Raw genomic sequence first — 16,893 nt, 5'->3', positions numbered from 1 at the left:
GTTTCTTCCAGCAACAATCTGATTTGAAGTACATTGGTGGCGATATTTTGTTTTATAACATGCAAGAACAGAACAACCCATTTTCCATTCCATTCTGATTAAAGTCACAGATGCAGGATGAACAGATCTACCCTATAAGTGTAAGTGACATCTTGAGTGCTTGTGAGAGTGATAACTAGCTGTGGTGACATTTGACTGCAGTTATTTATCACTGGCATGCATCTCATGACAAATACACCACACTGATATAATAAATATAATGCTGCGCTATTTACAGTATGGAGATTTTAAGGTGCACACAACCATTTGTGTCATTTGTACCTTATGTTTGTTAACTCCCATGATGCACTTCACTGGTGGAACATTGTATCCATACCCATATTGGCTACACAACAAGTAGCAACTTCCAACAACTTACATTATCAACAATTCTGTTTCAACACACAGCAGATTGCATCAAATCCTCCTTAACCATAAGCTAATTTTATATTATATTATATTTACCAATTGTTAAATTCATGTCTCCCTTGAGCAAATATTCAGGGAAAAAAAGATCACAAGGCTCCCTTTATAGTTTCACTATTCTGGTGATACAATATGAATATTGATCTGTCTTGAAAACAGTTTAATTGTCGACCTAAACATAAAGGCAAAACACATGTATTAAAACACTGATGCAGTTTGTATCTCTATCTTACCCAAGAAAAACAACACAGGAAGCTTTCTGTCTGAGCTGCACAAAAAACAGCCGTATTTAGTTTATATTAGGGCTCAGAATGTAATGATACGATATCATGTGGTGCTTATTATCAACTAACGTAGTGAAAGAAAACTGAAGAACTTACTATATAACAGCATTCAAAGAAGCCTATTCAGAAGCATGGATAATATGAAGCCATTAATGAGATGCCCTTTCCAGCATAAGATATTTAAGAACACCGACATGCAAGTAATTACTGTACATACCTTTTTTCACTTGATCTTTTTTATTGGAGTTCAGTGCCTGGTGTGGCAGTGTATCATTCTTTAAGATGCACAGTTCTAATCCACATCATCCACCTCAGTATCACAGAAAAACATGAAGCATGACTGAAGTCCACAGTGAATACCAACAAGCCATGCAGTTAACCTCCCATTACCAGCAGAGAGTTGAAGAGATGACGCCTTTTAAACTGAACATCAAGGTTGGTCATTTGTGCAACTAATGCTCCTGTAAAGGATTCTGTCTCAGTCCATCCTCCTCCAGCCACACATAAAGTGGGTTGATTGTCTGCTGGCAAGCTACGTCGAAAGTAGGTCAGTTCAACAGCTCAGCTGCCTAACAACATGATCATTAACAACTCGCTTCACAGTTCAGAAATCAGACTGGAAAACATTGCAAAATATTCATTTTGAAATTAGGATTCATCCTGTATTCCCTTTTTAAAAGAAAAAAATCATGCAATAATGTGTTCACTTTGGAATGCTTCATTAAAACAGGGTCCAGTTCTTGTCATGAGAATGTAAAAAATAACACTTCTGTTTAAGAAAGCAAGGTATTTAGCTGATGATTATGTAAGGTTCATTATTTAAAATAAAAATCTGCAAGATAAATATCATTCTCAATGCTTCAAAAGGCTTGCTTGCCATTTTGTTTTTCAGTAGTCTTTCCAAACCAGTATTGCTGACTTGGCTTCTGATTTAGCTATGCTGTTCCAAAACTGTCAACGTCAATATTAATATTACTGTAAATGCGCAGTACTTTTTACATACAATGTAAAAATGGTGTTCCACCTCTTCCAAACTGCAACCTTACCAACCTTTAAGTTCTCACTCTTTTAAAATGCTTGTTCTGCAAGTGCATGCATTGCCATTCTACTGATTAGCTGGTCGAGTTGTATTATATATAATGTTGCTACAGCATTCCAATACCTCTCTATAAATTATTTCCCCCATCTTAAATAATAATTAGGATCTTAATGCGTTCATTCTACCACACTGAGCTCAGTTTTCCATTTATCACACAATCTGCTAAGCAATCAAAATAGCAGTCATTTCAAAACTTATGTGAGTATACACAGAAAAACAATTAAGCTGAAAACTCAGCTCTCTCAGTCACTGTTATGATCACCTTATTACTGACGAGGGCAGAGGTATTTCTAACAATCAACAGCGGAATCACATTACAGAGACAGAATGCGTCTCAGTTACCACTATGATACAATGTCACAAATTCCACATGCTCAGTGTTGTTAATAAGTGGGAAAAAGCATAGAGAGAGCACGGACACGATAGTAGTAGAAGGCTTCATTGGGCTTCATGGTATATAAGTGGTGAGTGCACTCAGGGAGATAAGGTAATTAAACTGTTCTTCCAAATTTCCAACCTGCATTCATTGTTAAACCTTAATGAACTGCATACTTAATTAACTCATTAAATCATAACTTCTCTCCTCAAAATTGCCCCATAGAAACAAGATAGTGCAGATGATGGGTATAAACTGCTTGTCACTTTGCTATTCTATTTGGGCCTATCAGTTGAAATACAGTCTGTCGTCAGTCACTTATTTTTTAAGTATGTGACTTCTTTACGGTTGTCATTCTTCATAAAGGCTCAGGTTGGGGAGTGTTAGGGGATAGATAGTTGGGAAAGGCATAAAGCAAATGGACCAGATAGGACCACTAACTGGATTGTAGAAGAGAATCTTAAGACGATTTTTGAGTGCTTGGGATGGGGGTATCAATGGAGAGACGTTTAGTGAGTGAGACCTGCAGGACAGGAGCCCAATGACCAATGGTAGAATGCGGAGAGCAAAAAATGAGTTTCGACCAGCGCTGGAGGATTACAGAGAAGGCACAGAGATACTGGACTGGATGAGATCACAGAGACATGGCCTGATGTGGCTACAGAAGCATTTGAAGGTGATAATAAGAGTCTTCAAAGTAGCTCTCTCGGGCTTAAGAGTTAGGTATGAAATAAAAATAAGGATGGAGACATAGGCTTCTCTTCTAATGGGTACAAAAGGCACATATTCCCAGGGGACTGCTGGTGTAGTGAACCTTCATGTTAGGATTTTCTCTGAGCTGTCTGGAAATTGTAGTAGTAGTTTTGGTGACAGTTATATTACTTTTAATTGAGACCTAGCCCTTACAAACTTCTAATAACATAAGGCGGTGGATAAATTGTGTAGTGATGGTCTATTTTGGTCAGTATAATTAAATTAACCAGGAGAAACAATAAAAGTATAATTTCCTTTCACCAGTTGGAAACACAAACATTGGTGTTTAATCAGGAGATATGCACAACCGAACTTAAAATCTTTGTATTAATTTCAACATTTGCTTGCTGAGTTGAGCAAAAATATTGCCAATTTCAGTGACAGTTACATCCCTCTGCAGTCTTCAATGAACCAGCCAGCTGTCAAATATTAACAGCACCCTGAAGTACCATGGACAGATATAATTTGGTTATCACATTAATCAGCTATTTCAGTTTCCCACAGTGATTTCAAGTCAACCTGCCTTCAAAAAGAGCTTACCGAGAAATTGCATTAATATTGTGCTATAAAATTGTAAGATCTATTTAATTATAAGTCTTCTCTTAGATAATTCAAACTCCAGACCATATGTCGATATCAATATCATTTCATAAATGGTAGAATCATAACATAAAGGAGATGATTCAGACCAGCAAACTGTTTGTCTCAGATCTTCTGGTCACTGAGATAGTTAGTTTCTGGGAACAGCCTAATAGATGGGTTATGGAACATCTCAGAAGTCCTGATGCATTGACTAAGCCATAATTGTCCAGGAACATTAAGTGTCTGATAGGCAATTACCTGGCATTTTATGTCCTCTGCAAAATTCCTTAATTCTGACTTACAGTCAGAGACTTTAGAGGTTTCTAACTTAGTTCCTTCAATACTAGCCCAGAAAGAGTCAGAGGAATTAAAACCAGCCCTAACTCCTGAGTAACTACAAAACTGACTCTCCCAATCACCCACCATCATCACAATCATCCACAAAGATTTCACCTGACACCCATGACTAAGCCCCCACTCCTCCCCCACCCAGCACAAACTGATGTGGGCCCAGCACAGACTGGTGTAGGCCCAGCATGGACAGGAGTGGGCCCAGCACGGACTGGAATGGGCCCAGCATGGACTGGAGTGATTCCTAGCACAGACTGGAGTGCGCTCAGCACAGACTGGTGTAGGCCCAGCACAGACTGGAGTGAGCCCAGCACGGACTGGCGTGAGCCCAGCATGGACTGGAATGATCCCAGCATGGACTGGAGTAAGCCAAGCACGGACTGGAGTGAGCCCAGCATGGACTGGAGTGATCCCAGCACAGACTGGAGTGGGCCCAGCACAGACTGAAGTGGGGCCCGCACAGGCAGGAGTGGGCCCAGCATGGACTGGAGTGAGCCCAGCATTGACTGGAGTGATCCCAGCATAGACTAGAGTGAGCCAAACATGGACTGGAATGATTCCAGCACTGACTAGAATGGGCCCAACATAGACTGGAGTGGATCCAGCACAGACTGGGGTGAGCCTAGCATGCACTGAAGTGGGCCCAGCAGAGGCGAGAGTGGGCCCAGCACTGACTGGAGAGGGCCCAGCATGGAATGGAATGAACCCAGCACAGACTGCAATTGGGCGAAAGTGAGGACTGCAGATGCTGGAGATCAGAGTCAAGATTAGAGTGGTGCTGGAAAAGCACAGCAGGTCAGGCAGCATCTGAGGAGCAAGAAAATCTTCATCAAACTGGAATGAGCCCAGCACAGATTGGAGTGGGCCCAGCGCAGACTGGAGTAAGTCCAGCATGGACTGGAGTGATCCCAGTAAAATATACATGACAATGACATCATTCAGTTATCCCTCAGACACTTAACATGTCACCCTGTCTCTTTCACCTGCCCACCTGGCACTGCAAGCCCTTATTACTTATCAGCCTCTTCTCTTACTCATCTTTATCCGCTAGTCACCCTATCCTCACCGGGCTGCTATAATGCTGCACACCCACCCACCTGGCTCTCTGTGTGCCCACCAACTTGGCATGAAGCTCCTTAGCCATTTGGCACCCTCCACCTTACTCACATATCTGCCACTCTACCATCCTTGTCCACCTTGGAAATTAATCCTTTGCACACCGACCATAATCTGCTATCACTCACATATTTGCCCCCCTGCAGCCTCATCCATCTGTTATCCTACTGATTACTCACTTACTTTCCCTCTGATATCCTCAACTACCTGGCACCCTACTCTTTACACACAAGCCACCCCACCCTTTACTTTGCAAACTGGAGGAATTTGGTACTTCACAACCTTCTGGACTTAATGTTGAGTTCAATACCTTCAGATTGTGAACTCACTTCCATTTCTTCCTTTTATTTTAGCTTTATTTGGTACATTCTCTGTCACCATGTCCTCTCTCCCTTCTCGCCATCACAGAGGGACTGTCTGTTCTTTCCTGTTTGGCAGTTAGATGCACCATTGTTCTGCCATTCTCACATCCTGATCACTTAATCTGCACTATCAGCAGCCTCTCTCCTCCAGCATTCCACCAAACTGTAGCATAAATGCTACTCCCTCCACAGTTCATGTCAGTTCTGATGAAGAGTCATCTAGACTTGAAACATTAGCTTGCTTTCTCTCCACAGATGCTACCTGACCCGTTGTGATTTCCAGCGTTTTTTTTTCACTACTCTTTACACACTGGCCTCCTTCTGCATTTATCTGCCAACTTATTGTTTTACCCACCTATCACCCTACCCTGGTACCCTGCCACCTCACACATTTACCTGCCACCCTATCTCCCCATGCAATTAAATTACACACTTTCCTCTCCTCCTTGTTACAGAGACTTTGGGTCTTCAACCTCCAGTATACTGCTCTAAAAGTCATCATAGTTTGATCTCCAATGATGGTCCTGTGCTGTACTAAGAGGATTCCTGAAATGCTGAAGAGGCTTTGAATTAGATGTTCAGACCAAATACCTGAGAATCCAGGACCACTGAAGGTAAAAGAAGCCAAGACCTTCAGCAGATTCAGTACATAATTTCCTCAGATAAGATCCATTTTTGTTGAGGTGTCAATGTTGGAGTTACACTCTGAACTTCAATGCCATAAGTGACCCTCCGACTTTGCGGGTGGTATTTCATCCAGGTGACGGGGCACTTGCCGATTTGCAGGAGAGCTGGTGTGAACACCATGCGGTCTCCTTTCAGGATGATCTCCTCAATTAAATGTGTAAAGTCTGTGTCTTTTCATTTTTGTGCTGTTTAAAATTGTGGACTGAAATGAGGAAGAGCTGTTCTAAAACTCATGCTTTGCAAGGACTGCTGCATGTTTTGAAAGCAAGTCACTAATCCTCATGGCAGGCATAGGTTTACAGAGCCGTTTTAATGAATAGCGAAGGTTAAGTTGCAGCCAACGTGGAACCGAGGGGTTGTATTCAGGTGGCCCTTTGGTTGGCACCAGGATGTTAACTGATCTATGGACTAGTGGCCAGTTATTGATGGCAAAAGCCTTTTGCCTGCCAACATCGCATTGGTTGTCAGGTAACTGAACAGCCTGCAGTGAGGAACAAGATAAGGAAAGAAGTGATCAGATCTCTACCAGCTCAGGAGCTGTCTCCTTGTGGGTCTAGGCCGGTACTGTTGCCTCACAGCACCAGGGACCCAGGTTCGTTTCCACCCCTAGGTGTGCATTTTGCACATTGTCCATGTGTCTGCATGGATTTCCTCCCACAGTCCAAAGATGTGCAGGTTGGGTGGATTGGCCATGGGAATTGGGGTTACAGGGATAGAGTGGGTTTTGGTGGGATGCTCTTCAGAGGGTTGGTGAGAATTCGATGGGCTGAATAGCCTGCATCCTCACTGTAGGGATTCTATGCTCTCTGCAGTCAAAGCTCACTTTCAGCCTGGATAAAACCAGCCTATCTTTCTTTCCGTAGTTGCTGCAAGTTGTGACTTTTAATTGATAAATCTCAGACCTTTTATAACTAAACCAGCCATTCTCAGCCTCTTGCAAACCAATGGAAATATTCTCATCAGCAAGAAACAACTCAGTGGAATGTGAACAAAGACTTCTGAAGTGCTTTTCCAGTTTTCCCTCTGTCCATGCTATTTTACCCTCTCTATGGAAGTGTAGTTGTGTGTGAATGTGAAAGGAGAGGTTTATGCAGGGATTAGAATTTCGATTAGTGGTGTTACATGCTGACAGTTTATAACTGTTCACTTGTAGCTAGAATCTAATTACTGTCCTAAATTATACTTCTTGTTCAGTATTGAAGGCTGCTTGATGCTTTCTACCAGCCTAGGACTGGAATCAAGTAAATTGGGGAATTTTGTGTACTTATTCAGAATCTTTAATTATCGTGATGACCCTAGGATCAGCAAGTCACATGTAAATGAGGATGGGAATCAATGGAGCATGGGGGGAGAGATCATATCAACAAAGAACTCCTACAATTGGCCCTGAGTTTAACACTGTATCCAAAAAATAGCATTAATTACAACAGGATCTGGACCAGATGGGCCAATGGGCTGAGAAGTGGCAGGTGGAGTTTAATTCAGATAAATGCGACGTGCTGCATTTTGGGAAAGCAAGTCTGAGCAGGACTTATATCCTTAATAGTAAGGTCCTAGGGAGTGCTGCTGAACAAAGAGACCTTGGATTGCAGGTTCATAGCTCCTTGAAAGTGGAGCCGTAGGTAGATAGGATAGTGAAGAAGGCGTTTGGTATGCTTTCGTTTATTGGTCAGAGTATTGAGTACAGGAGTTGGGAGGTCATATTGTGGCTATGCAGGACATTGGTTAGGCCACTGTTGGAATATTGCATGCAATTCTGGTCTCCTTCCTATCGGAAAGATGTTGTGAAACTTGAAAGGGTTCAGAAAAGATTTACAAGGATGTCCAGAGGAAGTGGTGGAGGCTGGTACAATTGCAACTTATAAGAGGCATTTGGATGGGTATATGAATAGGAAGGGTTTGGAGGGATATGGGCCGGGAGCTGGCAGGTGGGACTAGATTGGATTGGGATATCTGGTCGGCATGGACGGGTTGGACTGAAGGGTCTGTTTCCATGCTGTACAGCTCTATGACTCTATGACTCTAATTGTAGACTTAAGGCTCTCTTTTGACAGTGGGATGGGGATATCATCCATGAATCTTTTTGTCGGTGACTTTATTGAGGCAAAAGGTAGTATGGTCCCCAACCTACACCTTCTTACTCAGTTAAATGTCCCCCTATGAACAAACTCACTTTTGGGGAAATTCTGCCCTATATCTTTGCAACAATTTAATATGGACCCGTAAAGACTCTTCAGTATACTTCTTAGCTGATGGTCATGCTTCAAAGATAGCTCACCACTGAGCTGCTAAGCTTGTTCACTTCTGTATTTAGAGCATGGTGACTATTTGGAAGGAACTTTTCATTGAGATAGTGAGAACTGATTACACTTGAGAAGTGACTGGTGAAAATAAAGAACTATTGCAGCCCACTTGACTAGTCCCAGGCGACGAGAAGTCTTCCAATGTTATCCATCAAATTCCTCAGCATTTGTCCTCCAGTCTTTTTCCAATTCTGTCCTAAATATTCAGGTACAATCAGCTCTCACTATCACAATTGAGAGCGTTGTGCTGGAAAAGCATAGCAGGTCAGGCAACATCCGAAGAGCAGGAGAATCAATGTTTTGGGCCAGAGCCCTTCATCAGGAATGAGACTGAGAGCCTCAGGAGTGGAGAGATAAATTGGAGGGGGGTGGGGCTGGGGAGAAGGTAGCTAAGAGTGCAATAGATAGATGGAGGTGGGGGTAAAAGTGATAGGTTGGAGAGGAGGGTAGAGTGGATCGGTGGGCGGCACGGTGGCACAGTGGTTAGCACTGCTGCCTCACAGCGCCAGAGACGCAGGTTCAATTCCCGCCTCAGGCGACTGACTGTGTGGAGTTTGCACGTTCTCCCCGTGTCTGCGTGGGTTTCCTCCGGGTGCTCCGGTTTCCTCCCACAGTCCAAAGATGTGCAGGTCAGGTGAATTGCCCGTAGTGTTAGGTAAGGGGTAAATGTAGGGGTATGGGTGGGTTGCGCTTCGACGGGTTGGTGTGGACTTGTTGGGCCGAAGGGCCTGTTTCCACACTGTAATGTAATATAATCTAAAAAATAATCTAAACCTTCAGGACTGAAGCTTTTGGCTTTTCAGCTTTTGCACGAAACGGCGATTTTCCTGCTCCTCGGATGCTGCCTGACTTGCTGTGCATTTTCAGCACCACTCTAATCTTGACTCTGATTTCCAGCATCTGCAGTCATCACTTCTACCCTGGAGAGCTTCAGAGCAGAGGAGAGCACTTGGGGAGTAGAGTGACAGAAGGATTCACTGAGATCTTTGTAGAGAGATGAGGAGCACTTCTTCAAGGTAGGCATCCTTGGAAGAGGCTTTGCAGTATGTTGAAATCAACTAGGAGAAAGTGAGGTCTGCAGATGCTGAAGATCAGAGTCGTGACTGATGTTCTCCTCCTCTCTCCTTGAAGACGTTCTCCTCCTCTCTCTACAAAGTTGTCAGTGAGTTCTGCTGTCACTCTACTCCCCAAGTGGTCTCCTCTGCCCTGAAGCTCTCCAGCTTTCCCACCCATCCCCTCTACCTTCCTCTCCGACCTATCACCTTTACCCCCAACACCATCCACCTATTGCATTCTCAGCTACCTTCCCCCCAACCCCACCCCCCTCCCATTTATCTCTCCATCCCCAAGGCTCCCAGCATCACTCCTGATGAAGGGTTCTGGCCCGAAACGTCGATTTTCCTGCTCCTTGGATGATGCCTCACCTGCTGTACTTTTCCAGCAACACACTCTCGGCTCTGATCTCCAGCATCTGCAGACCTCACTTTCTCACTAGCACAATGCCCAGCCCACACAGTTCTATAATCAGTCATGAGCAAGCTTAATGGAATGTGGTGATCTAACTGAAATAAGACCATCAACTGAGAAGTTACTGAAAAGTTTTCATGGGTCCACATGAGATAGAAGGGTCTTGCAATTAAATAGAACATTTTACTACCTTAAGACATTCCAAAGCACGTTATCACTATCGATATACATTTGAAGATTAGCAACTATTATACTTTAAAGATGTGGAACACCCAATTTCCATTTGGCAAGCTCTGCCAAACAGCAGTAAGATAATTGAATAAAGGACTGCAGCTACTGGCAACCTGAATCAAAAACAAAACTGGTCTGCTTTGAGAGCAAGCAGAGTTGACATTTTGTGTCCAATGATCCTTCTGAAACAGAACTGGACTTCAAATATGGGCAGCATTGTGGCTCAGTGGAGGGGTGGCACAGTGGCTCAGTGGTTAGCATTGCTGCCTCTCAATGCCAGGGACCTTGATTATATTCCACCATTGGGCAGCTGTTGTGTGGAGCCTACACATTCTTCCCATATCTGTTCTTCCCAATGATCACATTTCCTCCCACAGTTCAAAGATGTGCGGGTTAGGTGGATTGGCCATGCTAAATTGCCCCATTGTGTCCAGGGAGGTGCAGGCTAGATGGATTTGCTATGGGGAATGTAGGGTTAGAGAGATAGGGTAGGGGAATGGGCCTGGGTTGGATGGCTCTTCGCAGGTTGGTATGGACTCGATGGTCAAATGGGCTGCTTCCACACTGCAGGGATTCTATAATTAACTCTGCTTTCTTTCCAGCAAAAGATAATAACTGGTTTTAATAGTGTTGGCCAGGACTCCAGGGCGAATGCACCTGAATTTGTTTGAATCCACCATGGGATCTGAGAGAGCAAGCAAGCTGTATAGGCAAAACAGAACCTCTGACAGTGCAGCAGGCTACAGAAGGATTGTAATTTGGAACTTATAACTTTATTTCTTATTTACTACTTTATACTGAGAAGAGCTGCAATGTTGAACGTTTAACTTATTTCTTTATTTTTCTGTTTTTACCTAAGACTTTGTACCTAGGTATCTTTTAATCTAATATAGTGCCATGAATGGTGACATTGTAAACTTTTCACTGTCCTCCTGAATCCCTGTACTCGAGTCCACATGACAATAAAACCTAATATGCTGGAATGTCAGTCTCAAACTTCGGGAGCGAGGACTTGAACTCAAAATCTTCCAAATTGCGAAAGTGAGGACTGCAGATGCTGGAGATCAGAGTCAAGATTAGACATTAATCTTGACATCTTCCAAATTACTGCTACTGCTGGATATTAACCTGATAGCCTGTGAAAATTAGATGCCAGACAATATACATGCCTTTATTTTGCATTTTGTAAAAAAATCTCAATTTATTGGATTTACAATGCAATTATTTGCAGAAAATAGAATTTGAATTTTTGGACCCAATTAAATAGAAATTCTGTTGTTATGAGAAGGGAAGAGCTTTAATCTGGTTGAAACACTGGAAGAATAGCAGCCTAAAATTAATTAAAATTTGTCAAATGAGTGAAAATTAACAATCCCTTAAACACTTGCAGCAATTTTACTCTGATGTTTGAAGATCCAACTCATTCATGCCAACAGAATAAAGTTATTTCCAAATCCTTGCTAAGTTACTCATCTTTTGGCAACATTGCATATTTTTGTCATGCCTCAGGGCAAGTTACACACAAACAGTTTTTGTACAACGCCTTGATTTAAATGTTGTCTTAATGTTGAGTAATTACATTATGATACATGTATATATCTTACAAGAACGACAATGATTATAGAAGAAAGTGAGGTCTGCAGATGCTGGAGACCAGAGCTGAAAATGTGTTGCTGGAAAAGCGCAGCAGGTCAGGCAGCATCCAAGGAGCAGGAGAATCGGTTAGGAAGGTAGTGCTGAGTTCGAGGGTTGGGAGATGATTATAGAAACTTGATTGAGTGAAGGGCAAGGTTGGCAGCTAAGCGTTACAGGGTTTAGATGTTTCAGGCATAGTAGAGAGGGATGTAAAAGGGGTGGGGGTGTTACATGACTGATGAAGGAGAATGTCACAAGCTGCACTGAGACAGGACATCTCACTGGGCTTATCCAACATGGCCATAGGAGTAGAACTCAGGAATAAAAAAGGTGCAGTCATTATGATGGGTTATACCATAGGACTCCCAATAACCAGTGGGAGATATAGCAACAGATATATAAGCAGATCAGGCAACGATGTAATAATAGTGGGTGATTTTAATTTCCCCAATATTGACTGAGACTTCCTTAGTAGGACTTAGATAGGGCACAATTTGTTAGGTGCATACAGGAAGGTTTCTTAAAGCAATATTTAGCTAGTCCAACTCGTGAAAGGTTGTTGGCAGGTGATAAAAGTTTCAGTGAGCATTTTGGGAACAGTAATCATAATTCCGTAAGTTTTAAGATAGTTATGGATAATAATAAGTCTGATCCTGGGGTAAGAGGGCTAAACTAGATGAAGGCTAATGAGAACAGTCTTAGGGAGGAACTGGAGAAGTTAGAATGGGGGTGGCTGTTGGAGAGTAAATCCACATTGGATATGTGGGAGTCTTTTAAAAGTCAGTTGATCAGAGTTCAAGGACCAGCATGTTCCTGTGAGGATGAAAGATAAGGATGGCAAGATTTGGGAACCCTGGATGACAAAAGATATTGAAGGATTAATCAAAAAGGAAAAAGAAGCATATGTAAGGTTTAAGAAACTGAAATCAGACAAGGTATTTGAGGGGCATTTAAATGAAACAGGAAAGAACTTAAACAGAAGTTAGCAGAGATAAATGTGGCTATGGAAAATCTTTTGTTGAGCAGTGATCTTATAGCGGTTTATAAAATCATGAGGACCATTAGCTAAGGTCTTTTTCTGAGAGTTGGGGAGTCCAAAACTAGGGGACGTAAGGTTAAGGTGAGAGGGGAAAGATTTAAAACGGACCTTAGGGGTAACTTTTTCATGCAAAGAGTGGTATTTGTGTGGAGCGAGCTGCCAGAGGAAGTGGTGGACACCGGTACTATTACAACATTTAAAAGGCATCTGGATGAGTATCTGAATTGTAAGGGCTTAGAAGGGTATGGGTCAAATGTCGGCATATGAGACTAGGTCAGATTGGATGTCTAGTTGGTGTGGACAGGTTGGACTGAAGGGCCTGTTTCCATGCTGCACGACTTTATAATTCTATGGTTCTGCAATTTTAAGGCATTGTATATGTATACTACAGGCAAGAGAGTAGCTAGAGAAAAGCGAAGTCCACTCAAGGAGAATGGAGGGAATTTATGTGTGGAGCTAGAGGAAGTGAGTGAGGTCCTTAATGAGTAATTCATATCAGTATACACCAAAGGGTATGTTGATATTCTAGGGCATGTCAATATTAAGAAGAAGAAAGTGTTGTGTGTGTTGAAAAACATTAAGGTAGATAAGTTGCCAGGGCCTGATGATATCTATCCTGGGTTAATGAAGGCAGCTGAACATGTGTTGCTGGAAAAGCGCAGCAGGTCAGGCAGCATCCAAGGAACAGGAGAATCGACGTTTCGGGCATAAGCCCTTCTTCAGCTCTGATCTCCAGCATCTGCAGCCCTCACTTTCTCCTTAATGAAGGCAGCAATAGAGGAGATTATTACAGCCCTAACAGATATATTTGCATCCTCTTTAACTACAAGCAAGGTCCTAAAAGACTGGAGAAGAGCCAATGTTGTTCTTTGGTTTAAGAATGGCAACAGGGATAATCCAGGAAATTATAGGCAGTTGAATGTTACTTAATTGTTGAGGAAATCATTGGAAAAAATTCCAAGGGACAGGATTTACCTGCATTTGGAAAAGAATGGACTTATTAGCGATAGTCAGCATAACTTTGTGTGGGAGACATCTTGTCACACAACATTGATTGAGTTTTGTTAGGAAGTGACGAAGATGATTGATAAGGGTAGGGCAGTGTATTCTGTCCAGAAGACTAAAACACATGGCATCCATGATGGTTAGATGAGTTGGATAAAAACATTGGATTGGTCATAGGAGACAGGGGAGTAGTTGTGGAGGGGTGTTTTTATGACTGGAGGTCTGTGACCAGTAGTGTTCCACCAGGATCAGTGCTGGAACTTGTGTTGTTTGTAATGTATATAAAAACAATTTGGATGAAATGGTCCATTTAATAATTTTGAGACAACACGAAAAATGTCACGGTTGTGAATAGTGAGGAAGGCTGTCAAAGGGTACAGAAGGACATAGATTAATTGGAAATTTGGATGGAGAAATGGCAGATGGAATTTAATCCAGACAAGTGTGAGATGATGCATTTTGAGAGGTCAAATGCAAAATGAAAGTATACAATAAAACAGCCAGACTCTGAGGAGCTTTGTACAGAGGGATCTTGGGGTACAAGTCCATAGCTCCCTGAAAGTAGCAACACCAGTGGATATGGTGATAAAGAAGGCATGTGGAATGCTTGCCATCATTGGTCAGGGCATTGGGTATAAACGTTGGCAAGTCATGTTGCAGCTGTATAAAACTTTAGTCAGCCATATTTGAAGTATTGTGCGCAGTGCTGGTTGCCAATGATAGGAAGAATGTGGAGGCTTTGGAGACAGTGCAAAAGAGGTTTACCAGGATTTTGCCTGGATTGGAGGGTGTTAGCTAAAAGGAGAGTTTGGACAAACTTGGATTATTTTTGCTAGAATAAAAGAGTATAAGTATATCATAATTTGGAGATGCCGGTGTTGGACTGGGATGTACAAAGTTAAAAATCATACAACACCAGGTTATAGTCCAACAGGTGTGTCTAAGCAGGACCTCCAACCAACAATATACTCCAGGTACATTGACGACATTTTCTTCCTCTGGACCCATTGCAAGGAGTTACTGAAACAACTACACAGTGATATTAATGAGTTTCATCCCACCATCAAACTCACCATGGACTACTGCCTACTATCTGTCTCGTTCTTGGACACATGCATCTCCATCAAAGCACCTTATTCTACCATAAACCCATGGATAACCTCACGATGCTACACTTCTCTAGCTTCCACCCGAAACACATTAAAACAGTCATCCCCTATGGACAAGCCTTACGCATACACAGGATCTGTTCAGATGACGAAGAACGTGACGGATGCCTGGAAGAACTCAAGCATACCCTGATAAGAACAGGATATGACACTCAACTCACTGACAGCCAGTTCCAATGTGCGACAGCGAGAAACTGTAATGACCTCCTCAGGAGATAGACACGAGCTGCAACCGACAGGGTACCCTCCATTGTCCAGTACTTTCCAGGAGCTGAAAAACTACGCCATGTTCTTCACAGCCTGCAACACTTTATCAATGAGGATGAGCACCTCACCAAGACCTTCCCCACACCTCCACTTCTCGCCTTTAAAAAACCACCAAACCTCAAATAGATCATTGTTCATAGCAAACTGACAAGCTTTCAGGACAACACCAAACAACCCTGTCACGGCGGACACTGCAAGACGTGTCAGAGTGTCGACACGGATACTACCATTACACATGGGAACACCATCCACCATGTACACAGCAGGTACTCATGCTACTCAGCCAACACTGTCTCTCTCATACACTGCAGGCAAGGATGCCCTGAGGCATGGTACATTGGCGAAACTGAGCAGAGGCCATGGCAACGGATGAATTGACACCGCACAACAATCATCAGACAGGAGTGATCCCTCCCATTTGGAGAACACTTCAGCAGTCCAGGACATCCGGGTGACTGCCCTCCAAGGCGGACTTTGGGACAGGAATCAATGAAAAGTGGCCGAGCAGAGGCTGATAGCCAAGTTCGGTACCCATGGGGATGGCCTTAACCGGGACTTTGGGTTCATGTTACACTATAGGTGACCCCACTACACACATACACACACACACACACCCCTTTACATTCACACACTCTCACACAGACACCCATAACATCCACCATCCGCCCATACATGCACACGTACACATATAGGTTTATGGGGTGAATTTGTACTTGCAGAGTTACATTTTACTTTGCTCAAAAACTGCATGAATCCATGTAAGAATCTTTAAATTTGTTTTTTGTAGATTAGAATCAGTCTGACCATTGTGGCACAGATTGTCTCACACAGGGCCGCTCACACCTTCAATGCATTATCTGGGTCGACATGACAGCAATTGTTAAAGTTCACTTGGGAATGTAACTTTTAAATGTTCTGCGACTTACATATGAAAGAACTGAAACCAACATGTTCATTCTAAAAGATGAAAGATTTAACAAACAATCTAGGTCTTTTTCAATGTATAATTTCAGGTACAGCACACGGTAACTTTTGCTATAAATTCTGTCTTACAATCTTATACTCCACAACCACCTGATGAAGAAGCATCGCTCCGAAAGCTAGTGCTTCCAAATAAACCTGTTGGACTATAACCTGGTGTTGTGTGATTTTTAAATAAGTATATCAAATTATAAGATGCATGGATAGGGTGTAAAGTTGGAGTCTTTTTCCCCTGGTGGAAATGCCAAATACTCGAGGCATAGGTTTAAGGTGAGGGAGAAAAGTTGAAAGCAGATGTGCGAGGCACAGAGGGTGGTAGGTGACTGGAATGTGCTGTCAGGAGAGATGGGAGAAGCAGATACGATAGCAATGTGTAGGAGGCATTTAGACAGAAACATGAACAGGGAGGGAATATAGGCAATGAACCATGTGCAGGTAGATGGAATTAGTTTAGATTGGCATCATAGTTGGCACAGACATGGTGGGCCAAAGGGCCTGTTCCTGTGCTGTTCTGTTCTATATTCTAAGAGCCTATGAATACACAAACATAAGGAATAGGAACAGGACCAGACCATAAGACCCCTCTGACCTGTCCAGTCACTCATTACATTCTTGGCTGATCTTTCATCTTATCTAGTGAGCAAAGTTAGTGAGCACAGGTTAATTCCAGGTGTTAGAAATAAGGTGTACAGATATTGTGAATTTTATAACTGTTCTAACG

General features: G+C 42.7%; 1 protein-coding gene across 6 annotated transcripts in view; it reads right to left on the bottom strand.

The window, feature by feature from the left end:
* npas2 (neuronal PAS domain protein 2) overlaps positions 1 to 16,893 on the bottom strand; it is a 268,594-nt gene that overhangs the window by 146,991 nt on the left and 104,710 nt on the right. The window contains exon 1 of one of the 6 annotated variants that reach the window (XM_043705133.1): positions 967 to 1,185. The exons of the other annotated variants lie outside the window; for them this stretch is intronic. The gene's annotated coding sequence lies outside the window, so the exon portion shown is untranslated. Of the gene's footprint in view, positions 1 to 966; positions 1,186 to 16,893 lie in introns of those variants that run through there. 6 annotated transcript variants of the gene reach the window in all.

Source organism: Chiloscyllium plagiosum, chromosome 15 (assembly GCF_004010195.1).
Source record: "Chiloscyllium plagiosum isolate BGI_BamShark_2017 chromosome 15, ASM401019v2, whole genome shotgun sequence".
In the NCBI taxonomy this organism is placed as follows: Eukaryota; Metazoa; Chordata; class Chondrichthyes; order Orectolobiformes; family Hemiscylliidae; genus Chiloscyllium; species Chiloscyllium plagiosum.
This window is presented reverse-complemented; position numbering and strand designations above follow the sequence as displayed.